The 12,278-nt window shown below is 41.2% G+C and overlaps 2 long non-coding RNA genes across 2 annotated transcripts; one reads left to right on the top strand and one right to left on the bottom strand.

The window, feature by feature from the left end:
- Positions 1-5,428: 5,428 nt before the first annotated feature.
- On the top strand, positions 5,429-9,394 carry LOC111838761 (uncharacterized). Its single transcript, XR_002836954.2, has 3 exons — positions 5,429-5,547; positions 5,627-5,671; positions 9,166-9,394. It is a non-coding gene; the product is annotated as an uncharacterized lncRNA (long non-coding RNA).
- LOC111838762 (uncharacterized) lies at positions 8,493-12,177 on the bottom strand. Its single transcript, XR_002836955.2, has 4 exons — positions 12,136-12,177; positions 11,733-11,785; positions 10,884-10,951; positions 8,493-9,201 (listed from the first exon to the last, which is right to left on the bottom strand). It is a non-coding gene; the product is annotated as an uncharacterized lncRNA (long non-coding RNA).
- Positions 12,178-12,278: the final 101 nt, after the last annotated feature.

Genomic DNA, 12,278 nt, shown 5'->3' with positions numbered 1-12,278 from the left:
TTGAATTACATTGGACCCCCCCCCCCCCACCATGCAGTACCCTGTTTCAGGACAACACCCTTTTCTGAACCTTCTCACAAATAAGGAAACAAAATACACTCACCTAAAGGATTATTAGGAACACCATACTAATACGGTGTTTGACCCCCTTTCGCCTTCAGAACTGCCTTAATTCTACGTGGCTTTGATTCAACAAGGTGCTGAAAGCATTCTTTAGAAATGTTGGCCCATATTGATAGGATAGCATCTTGCAGTTGATGGAGATTTGTGGGATGCACATCCAGGGCACGAAGCTCCCGTTCCACCACATCCCAAAGATGCTCTATTGGGTTGAGATCTGGTGACTGTGGGGGCCATTGTAGTACAGTGAACTCATTGTCATGTTCAAGAAACCAATTTGAAATGATTCGAGCTTTGTGACATGGTGCATTATCCTGCTGGAAGTAGCCATCAGAGGATGGGTACATGGTGGTCATAAAGGGATGGACATGGTCAGAAACAATGCTCAGGTAGGCCGTGGCATTTAAATGATGCCCAATTGGCACTAAGGGGCCTAAAGTGTGCCAAGAAAACATCCCCCACACCATTACACCACCACCACCAGCCTGCACAGTGGTAACAAGGCATGATGGATCCATGTTCTCATTCTGTTTACGCCAAATTCTGACTCTACCATTTGAATGTCTCAACAGAAATCGAGACTCATCAGACCAGGCAACATTTTTCCAGTCTGTACAATTTTGGTGCGCTCGTGCAAATTGTAGCCTCTTTTTCCTATTTGTAGTGGAGATGAGTGGTACCCGGTGGGGTCTTCTGCTGTTGTAGCCCATCCGCCTCAAGGTTGTGCGTGTTGTGGTTTCACAAATGCTTTGCTGCATACCTCGGTTGTAACGAGTGGTTATTTCAGTCAAAGTTGCTCTTCTATCAGCTTGAATCAGTCGGCCCATTCTCCTCTGACCTCTAGCATCAACAATGCATTTTCGCCCACAGAACTGCCGCATACTGGATGTTTTTCCCTTTGCACACCATTCTTTGTAAACCCTAGAAATGGTTGTGCGTGAAAATCCCAGTAACTGAGCAGATTGTGAAATACTCAGACCGGCCCGTCTGGCATCAACAACCATGCCACGCTCAAAATTGCTTAAATCACCTTTCTTTCCCATTCTGACATTCAGTTTGGAGTTCAGGAGATTGTCTTGACCAGGACCACACCCCTAAATGCATTGAAGCAACTGCCATGTGATTGGTTGATAAGATAATTGCATTAATGAGAAATTGAACAGGTGTTCCTAATAATCCTTTAGGTGAGTATAGAGCTAATGGGCAAAAATGCATGAGCACAGCAGACACTGTCAATGCTGGTAAGTGTGAGCATGTTTCTATCAAACAGCCAATCACAGAAAGCAAATCATAATATGGCTCATCACCCAAGAGCCGATAAACTGGTTCCTTAGAAACAAAATAAACAAAATATGTTAAATACTTTCACGTTGAACACGGGAAGCAGGCAACGGAAGCCGTGAATCAGATCAAAAGGGCTTTATTGCTGGGGTAACACAATCCAAGACACGTAACGTTAATAACCAGACTGGGGAAACGAACAGAAACGCAGACTAAATACACTGGACTAATGACAACAATCAGAAACAGCTGTTAAACACTGTGAATCCACATGAGGTTAACGAGGGGGGCGTGGCACAGGAGGATCGGCACGATCGGGGTGTGACAAATACACATTTTTCAGATACAGTTAATTCCATTGAACAACAAAAAAAATGGCAGCAATTTATGGGGGGACTGGGAAATTTTCAGAAAATATACAAAGGAATCGACAGTAATTTCAGTAAGTAACATCTTCAAAGGACTGAAGGTACATTTACTCTGCTGGATGTGACTGTTTGGTGAGGCTAAATTGGACCTGTAGTTGTGTGAATGTGCATGTGAGTGTGCGTGTGAGTGTGTGAGCTCTGCAGTGTGTTGGCAACTGCCCAGGGTTGGTTCTCGCCTGTGCCCATTATTCTCAGGATATGCTCCGGTCCCCCCCGCGTCCCCAGTTGGGATTGAGCGGTTTCAGAAAATGGTTGGATGGATGTGATTGTTGAGTCTGCACTCTAACTCCAAGACACTAACTTTGGCTGCTGTGTGTGCATCAACTTTTGAATTATGTTTTCAGTGGGAATCTTTTCAAAATGTCTTATTAATATTAAAATGTTTCCATCACGCTGCAAATTTCCAACTAATTTTTAAAGAAGACAAAACTTCAGGTCCCTGGAAGGGCCTGCAGATGTACTGCTGCCAAAGTATTCAAACACATGCGAACACAGTGTCTCTCTCTGTTACTCACACTATAAGGGCAATTTTCATCAGTAATAACAGACCTAGCAGTCAATAACTAGGTTTCAGAACTGTGATGACAGATCGAAAGGGAAAAAGTCTTGATATCTGTTGGGGCGTATATACACTCACCTAAAGAATTATTAGGAACACCATACTAATATGATGTTTGACCCCCTTTCGCCTTCAGAACTGCCTTAATTCTACGTGGCATTGATTCAACAAGGTGCTGAAAGCATTCTTTAGAAATGTTGGCCCATATTGATAGGATAGCATCTTGCAGTTGATGGAGATTTGTGGGATGCACATCCAGGGCACGAAGCTCCCGTTCCACCACATCCCAAAGATGCTCTATTGGGTTGAGATCTGGTGACTGTGGGGGCCATTTTAGTACAGTGAACTCATTGTCATGTTCAAGAAACCAATTTGAAATGATTCGAGCTTTGTGACATGGTGCATTATCCTACTGGAAGTAGCCATCAGAGGATGGGTACATGGTGGTCATAAAGGGATGGACATGGTCAGAAACAATGCTCAGGTAGGCCGTGGCATTTAAACGATGTCCAATTGGCACTAAGGGACCTAAAGTGTGCCAAGAAAACATCCCCCACACCATTACACCACCACCACCAGCCTTGCACAGTGGTAACAAGGCATGATGGATCCATGTTCTCATTCTGTTTACGCCAAATTCTGACTCTACCATTTGAATGTCTCAACAGAAATCGAGACTCATCGGACCAGGCAACATTTTTCCAGTTTTCAACTGTGCAATTTTGGTGAGCTCGTGCAAATTGTAGCCTCTTTTTCCTATTTGTAGTGGAGATGAGTGGTACCCGGTGGGGTCTTCTGCTGTTGTAGCCCATCCGCCTCAAGGTTGTGCGTGTTGTGGCTTCACAAATGCTTTGCTGCATACCTAGGTTGTAACGAGTGGTTATTTCAGTCAAAGTTGCTCTTCTATCAGCTTGAATCAGTCGGCCCATTCTCCTCTGACCTCTAGCATCAACAAGGCATTTTCGCCCACAGGACAGCCGCATACTGGATGTTTTTCCCTTTGCACACCATTCTTTGTAAACCCTAGAAATGGTTGTGCGTGAAAATCCCAGTAACTGAGCAGATTGTGAAATACTCAGACCGGCCCGTCTGGCACTAACAACCATGCCACGCTCAAAATTGCTTAAATCACCTTTCTTTCCCATTCTGACATTCAGTTTGGAGTTCAGGAGATTGTGTTGACCAGGACCACACCCCTAAATGCATTGAAGCAACTGCCATGTGATTGGTTGATTAGATAATTGCATTAATGAGAAATTGAACCGGTGTTCCTAATAATCCTTTAGGTGAGTGTATATCAGAAATGTTTAGAGCAGGGTTTCCTAGCCACTGGCCTACAGCAGTTGCAGATCAACATTAGGTAGGACCAGAACAGGACCAAATGAAAATTGAAAATTACCTGTAATGGTCAGAAGCCTGGCCTTGTGGTTGGGAAGGCTGAGAATCCATGGTTTAACTTGCCACGACCCAGGTTTACAAGGGTCGTGGCAAGGTTTACAAGCACTCTGAAATTATGTTATTTTCAGATAATATAATTATAATTTCCATCCATCCATCCATTGTCCAACCCGCTTATCCTACTGGGTCGCGGGGGGTCCGGAGCCTATCCCGGAAGCAATGGGCACGAGGCAGGGAACAACCCTGGATGGGGGGCCAGCCCATCGCAATAATTATAATTTATTAAATATAATTATTTATTTTGCCTAAATAATGGGGTGGCATGGTGGTTAGCAATGTTGCCTTGCACCTCTAGGACTTGGGTTCAAATCTCCACTAAGGGTCCATGCATGTGGAGTTTACATGTTCACCCCGTGTCATCATGGAGGTACTCTGGGTTGTCTGATTTTGCCCCCCACAGTCCAAAAACATGCTAAAGCTAATTGGAGTTACCTAATTGCCCACAGGTATGCGTGTCTGTGAATGGTGTGTGCGTGTGCCCTCCGATGGGTTGGCACCCCATCCTAGGTTGTTCCCTGCCTTGTGCTGATAGGCTCAGGACCCACTGCTTCCCTGAATGGGATGAACGGTTTCAGTTGGATGGATGTTTTTTTTTTTTTTTTTTTTTTAGATGGATGGATGTTTAAATTAAATAATGTGCATCCTCAGGTGGAAGTCAATCAGAACATGGCTATGGAGTGCTTCCTCACTAATTTCAGGTGTACCTTCAATTCTGGACCTGGCACTGGTATCAAAGCTGGAAGAAAATGAAGCAGCAAGACAGGAAGTGTACTGATGCCTTGGCACTTTGGTCCTGGGGAATGTTCCTTACCAACACGACAGCTAATAAAACGGGCAATTTATAATTCACCAAAAAAAAAATATGTTTTTAAACTGTGGGAGGAAAACCACAGACACAGGAAGACCACACAGCCTCGACAGAGTGCAGCAATTGAACCCAAAAACAAGCCTCACACAGAGGGTTACCAAATGTCCTGTATTAGCCGGGACCTCCCGTATTTGGATTAAAATTTGTTTGTTTATTGCGTACAGGACAGTCATTGTCTTATATTTCAAACTCTGGGATCTGGGTGCACTCATAGAATACACCACTAGAGGGCATTACATCTATCTGTCTAGCTGGTTCGGTTGCAGGAAAAACCATGACAACAATAAAAATATATCTACGTGCTAATCTTGGGTCAGATTCACTGTCAGTTGTATCACATACATGTTTACGCAACATAGGCACATACGCTGATGAACAGATGTGCAGGTGCTGTAAGTTACGATAGACGAAGGGCCAGCTACAAAGCAAAGATTGTACAGCTATAACAAGCAATGGGAAGACAAAATGTCACGGGTAAAATCTGTCAAATGCGATCCAATGACAGCCATTTGCACATTAAGCTGTCGGGAGTTTCTAATTCGCCATGACCTTGCTCAGCATGCGCCCACAGAACTTTGAAAAAGCATGTTTGACCAGCATGTTTCAGATTGTGTTATTTGTACTGTGTGTCAGGCTCAAATGCATTTGTGGAGAGATTTTTTTCTCTCTGATGACCATTAACAGTCAGACTCAAGAAAGAGATCTCATCAAAAGTGAACTTCAGATCTCTGTGAACTGTCATGCAAGGGCGTCTGTTTTACTGTGCAGAAAGACAAAGTGTTGCTAGAGTCAGTCAGGAGCAGTGAGAAGCAGCCATGGAAGACGTATATTTGGTGAGTCTAACTTTTTCAGGCTTCTGTAATGCATTTGTTATGTGCAGCTATATTGTCAAAATATTAACTGTTTTTGCAGAAAATGAATCCAGACCTAAACAGGATGCACTGTGGCAATATACAGGTATGTGGTCTCAGGCACCTTGTGTGCTTATATTTATGAAATATGTAGATATCCCAGATGCCTGTTCTTTAGGTAGCTATAGGCCTAGCATGACATCAGCTGGGTAGAGAAGGGTGTGATGTAATGGAAAATTAATAAATGAATAATTCCTTCATTTATGAATGTTGTATGTAAGCTTTTCTAATGTCTTGTTAGCAGAATGCAAAGTGTGTTTACTGTGTCTCCCAAGTCTCCCACAAAGCGACAACAGCTCTCTGACACCCATGAACAATGTGAAATGTCCTGAAAATTTGCTGTTCTGCTAAAATTTTGCCAACAAGAAGACATTCCACCACAGCCATGGCCCAACTGGTCGGCAAATTTTACCCCCAACCCCCAGCCAGCCACCAAGTATCTAGTTTTTAATACCGTCCACAAATCATACATACAGTATTTTGATGGTATTTTAACATTTCAACAGCTGAAGTTCTACCCCGAGTCACTGATTCACCTAAATACGATGCTGTTCACACATCTCAGTTAGTATATTTTAATCCATTCATCCATGCACCCGCTTGTCCTATTCATGGTCATGGTGGTCCGGAACTTATCCCAGAGGCTACGGGCATAAGGCAGGGAACAACCCTGGATGGGGTGCCAACCCATCACAGCACATTCATTTTAACCTTAAAATACACATACCTGTACATTTTAAGTTGTATATATTACACAACACATTTATGCAACTTTTGAAAAACGCACAAAGTATTTTTCAAGTTCATATTTTATAGTGTTAATTTTTGCTTAAGTTTGTTGAGGCGATTTCTGGTGATACTTTTCAACATACAGTCCTCATGAATACCCGCTCTCGCTGTCTTGTCTTTCATTGTTAAAGAAAATGCCAGCCGTGAGAGGAAACCTGTAGTAAAATGCAATGCTGACATCTGCTGGCCGGTCTCATTCATGGTGTTTAAGACCATCCCCTAAAAAACACCTAAACCATTGTTGCAATATACAGTGGTACCTCTTAACTCAAACTTAATCCGTTCAGAACTCCGGATCGAATCCTAAAAAGTTCGAGTTCTGATCAAATTTTCCCCATAAGAAATAATGGAAAACCAATTAATTGGTTCCCGCCCCCAAAAACTTAAACCTAAATATGTTTTCTTTAGCATTTAAACACAAAATGAACCGGATAAAACAAGAAGAGCATATACTGTACTAAATACATCTAAGCACATTTATCAAACAGTAATTTGTAAAGTAAGAAAATAAATGTATCCAAACAATGTGTCCTGCCCCGATAGTCTGCTCCTTCCGTGTGCCACGCCCCCTCGTTAACCTCATGTAGAATCCCAGTGTGATCAGCTGTTTCTGGTTGTTTTCATTAACCCTCTGTATTTCGTCCGCCTTTCAGTTTCTTTCCCCAGTCCGGTCATTGTATTGTCCGTCTGCGTTTTGCCTGCCTTACCTGTAATTAAACCCCGTATTCCCTGATACCCTTACGTCTGTGCCTTTGTCTCCGTTCCGTCCCCGCTCGGCACGACAATATTATTATAATTAAATGTATTAATTATTACTAATATTAAAATAATGTATAAGAAATCTTTATTTTTAAATGTATTTTATTATATAATAATAATTACTGTTACTGTCTGTCATTGTCTAAATGTATTTTTACTGTCTAAATATATGTATTTAGCTAGTGTAAACATGCACAATGCTATCACAGCGAATGCGAGGCTGAGACTGAAGCGTTACTCATTTCCCAGCGCGTACAAGTTATCTTAGGTCGGCGTTCACGGTTTGACTTCTAAGATTCAGATCGAGCTCTAGGTCATTTTTTTTCGAACTGGTTGGTTCGACTTTTAAGAAATTTGAGTTCTAATAATTTCGAGAACTGAGGTACCACTGTACTTGCTGTACACTACTGAAAATGCAAATAATGGCAAAGCTACAATGATAATATATGTTCGATTCTAGTTTTCAAAATTGGGCACAACTAAAGAGCAAGAAATATACATATACATATTGACCTTTCTTCGCCCCTCATGTACCCCTTGGAACTCAAATGCCTCTTAACTCGACCAACTTAGACATCGAACGAGTCTGTCGAATTCTTTTTTGAGTTGTACCTCGACCAAAATCTTGGAACCTGACCATCCCTGCTAAAACTTGTATGGGTCAAGATGCCTTCAGCTCTACCAATTTGGACCTCGAACTTGTCGGTTGAGAAAAATCTAACTGCAACTCGACCACCACACACTTTGAGAGTCACTGTCTTGATGTAATTAGCTTCACTGGATCTGTGCCTGTTCTGAACTCACGTTTCGAATGGGAAAAAGCTTTCCTTTTCACACATACTCAGGCATACACACATGCACATGCACACACACACAACTTTGTATTCATATCTTTGTGGGGACGCTCCATTCATTTCTATGGGAAATCCCTAATCCAAACACTGACAACCTTAACTCCTACCCAGCCCTAACCTTAACTATTAGTAACCAAACAAAATACAAAACATTTTTAGTTTTTTGATTGCAGTCACAGATTTTTATAAAATTGAGTTATCCCTTGTGGAGATGGAAAATGGTACCAAAAATATCAGGTTTTTATCACATTGTGGGAACATTTGGTGTATATATATATATTGCACAGGTACATAAATATACTATACATCAGGGCTGGAGCCATTCCGGAATGCATTGATCAATTCCAGTCCAAATCAGGAAATGGAACTGGAGTTGGAACTTAAATCTCCCTGAAATTCAAATTCAACTCCAATTCTGTTCCCCATAGTTTTTTTTCCAATCCTAGCTCCAGTTCCATTTCCTGATTTGGACTGGAATTGATCAATGCATTCCAGAATGGCCCCAACCCTGCTATACATATATACACATACATGGTTGAGAGCAAAATTTGCGGTCCTAGTACACGGTGAAACCATTTATCTGGCGAACCTGGAGCACTTCATGCCTTAATGTAATTAGGTTCACCAGATCCAGACTCACTGGAGATTGGAGGAACCAAGGATACTGAGGAACCTGCTGGCTATATTGGACCAGACTAAAAAAAAATTCAAACAACCAGTTGAGCATAAAGAGTCACAGCCACAGAGTACTCAGCTGCTTGGCTGAAACAAAATCTTGGTCTGGATTTTAGCTTTCTGGACCTGAACTATCCACCTATGGACAATGACTCCCACCCTCTGCAGGCTGTCTTGGCCAAACAAAGGAGCACTTTCAGCAGCAGGTTGAGACAGTTGTGCTGCTCCAAGTGCCATGTAAGGTCATTCTTACCTTTGGCCATTAGACTTTAATGGGTCACCCTATGGCAGGGGATAACCAACTATCTGAATGGAACTTAAGTGCTTTAAACACATTTCATTGAACATTGACAGCTCATCCATGTCATTCGTGTTATGAAGGCTTTCTTCATGGTGACCTGCAATGGCCTGGAAACCCATACAGGGTGAGCTCATACCTTGTACCCTGTGCTTCATGGAATAGGCTCCAGGTCTCCAAGTTTCTAATCAGGTTAAATGGCTGGAAGATCGATAGATGAATTTCACCAAAAAGAGACAAAGAAGAGGAAGAAGAAGAAGAGGATCAAGACATGAAATACAGATGAGATTATATCAACATTTGTTGACTATGTTCTTGTCCATGGCCTGCCAATGAGAGAAGCTGGCCAACAGGTATAGCCAAATCTTCTCAGCTGCATCAATAATCAGGACATTCAGGGAAGAAAGAAGATTACTGTATTGTATCTTTCTGTTATGTTAACTCTTTTATATCCTACTTCTGTGTATTTTGAAAATTTTACAGAACTGGAAGGCTGCCAATCAATGGTGGCAAGCCTCATATCATTATCCAAGACCAGGTGAATGCTATTGTTCATAACTGTATAAGGATGAGAGAAACACAAAACTAAATAATAAAAGACAACAGTACAAAACAACAGAACAAAAAGAGTGAGGCTCAATATCTTGCTCTCTGGTGCAATTTTTTGTCTGCAGTCACCTGCAACATTATATACACAGTGATGGGCCAACTGTATAAAAATAAATCTATTTATCTATCTATCTATCTATCTATCTATCTGTCTATCTGTCTGTCTGTCTGTCTGTCTGTCTTGATGAGCAAAGATTTAACCTTACAAATAGAATGAGAGCAGGTCCTAACATTATTGCTATTCTCCATATTACCCTCCATAGAATCATCATCCACCTCTGTCGTACCACCCCAGTCCCCAGGGCTGGACAACACAGCACATGTACAATTTTCTCAAGGGTCTTCAAGATACTCTAACAGAACAAAAACAAAACTGACAGCAGGACCAATCAGAACATACTGATGTCATCATTAGGGACAATGTCAGCTTTCATCGCCATATGGTTGAATGATAATGTCTTCCTTGCACCTTATTCCCCATTGCTCAACCCTGTTGAAGATTTTTTTTCTCAGCATAGCAGTGGAAAGCTTATGACAGACATGAATGGGAAAATCTCTACTCGGGGTATATCCCACACTGCCCTGCCAGCCAGATACAGCATATGAGTGTTCATGAAACCCTCTGTCATGCCTTTTTTTGATCAGATTTTGGCATCTAGCGAGAGATTTGTCAGCCATATTAGTCTGGGTATGGCAGGTGTTGGTCTGGTTATGTTAGGTTAGATTAGGTCATTGTTATTTTCAACGGTATAAATACTGCCAGTTTACACAGATGCATGAACTCACACCCGGTCTGAAAAAAATGGCATTGGTGTAACTCAAATTTTTGGACAATACAGTGGTGTATTCTGAACGCATTTGCTTCCATTGAATAATATGAAATAATTTGTATGCTTTCCCTTCGACAGCTGCTGCAAACAGCATCTTTGACTGCACTACTGTCAAGATGACGGAAATACTGCAAATACTGTATTTTTTATTTGTCTGTGAGTTTTGACATCACATCAGAAAAATGTGTTTTAACATTTGATAAAAACTTGAAGAAAAGAATAACATCCATCCATGAGTCATTTAGTTCAGTCACGGCTGGTACTAGAACACCAAACATCTAATTAGCCCGCCAGAAAGGTAGATACTCACAAATTAGAAGTAAATGAATAAATGAGATGCTGCTGTGTCATTGGTAACCCTCCTCCCTCCACCTCCCTTTCCATGAATTTTTGAGGCAAATAGAATCTAATATTCATTACAGTCCAGTGGACGGAAGAACTTACCCGATGAAAAGCGCCACGTGCGCATCAGGCATGAATCCAGAAATACATTTCGTGGCGGTGTGGCAGCGCTGAGAAAATGAAATTATTTTCAGTTCGTTTGAAACGTGTAAAAGTAAATAACAAAAATCTACAGTAGAAAAATCCCCAATCTGAACAGTTTTCAAAATGATAATTTCCCTCTCCTACAAGCCATACTGAATATCTATGTACGAAAATTCTGAATACACACCGAGGGATCGGTGGAAGTAATTATAATACAAATCATTGTCAGAGGCGGACATTTCAGGTCCAGAAAGTAAAAATCCAAACCAGGATTTTGTTTCAACCAACCAGTTGAGCATAAAGAGTCACGTTCAGCGAGTACTCAACTGGTTGGTTGAAACAAAATCCTGGTTTGGATTTTTACTTTCTGGACCTGAAATGTCCGCCTCTGATCATTGTTATGGTTCCTTCGGCGTCATTTCGGTCAGGACACCGGGTCAGCCCACATAATGACAATGTGATTTCACCCTCTCGTTTGGCATCATTCTCAGTGTCTCCCTTATATATCTTAAAGTTAAAGAATAAAGTGATCGAAAATGTAATATAACAGTCTGCATGTCATTGGAACGTATTTATGCGCCACCCAGTGGTAGATCGCGAAAGCCGGTAGAGACAAGCTAAACGAGCACCAATAAATCTTATACTGTATCTCCTATCCGAAAAGGTATATTAAGGCACATTAGGTCAGGAGGAATATTTCAAATTGTGGAATTTTCGTTGTCGCAACTACTGCATTTACCTAAACCACGGGGATATGAAGAATTATAATTGCATGTACAGATTTCTCAGTACATGAAAAATACTCACATATGAAAACCATGCGCAAACACCCCGTTCATGTGCAAATAATAAAGCTTGACCTATCGATGGAAAAAATATATAAATATATAAAAACAGAATAAGAACTACAGCACATGCTTCATTTAATAAAAAGGCCAGATACTAAGGTTTATCTTTCTCCAACTTTATATAGCCGTCTTGGCATAGTATGTCACTAGGACGGTATAATTATGACACTTCCCGATTTAACTTCTGCGCACACCACTGTAAAAGACTTAATTACATTGGAACAAGACTCAGCATAGGCGCTGCTAATATCGAAGAAATAAATGTCGAGCATAAATATCTTTAAATTAAGTATAAATCATTTGGAAGATATGATAAAGAAAAAGTTTCATTAAATGTTTAATACGTACATATAACTAACTACCTGAATACTACAACCACATGCGCTCATGCCTGCCATGAGATTCGATTCGAATTGGACAGAAAAGGTTCGCGAATATCCAATTCAACAGTGGGACCGTAATTGATAGGAGCATAAACCAATGACAGTATCAATCGTGAGGTCGT

The sequence above is a fragment of the Paramormyrops kingsleyae genome, chromosome 10 (assembly GCF_048594095.1).
Source record: "Paramormyrops kingsleyae isolate MSU_618 chromosome 10, PKINGS_0.4, whole genome shotgun sequence".
Lineage (NCBI taxonomy): Eukaryota > Metazoa > Chordata > Actinopteri > Osteoglossiformes > Mormyridae > Paramormyrops > Paramormyrops kingsleyae.
This window is presented reverse-complemented; position numbering and strand designations above follow the sequence as displayed.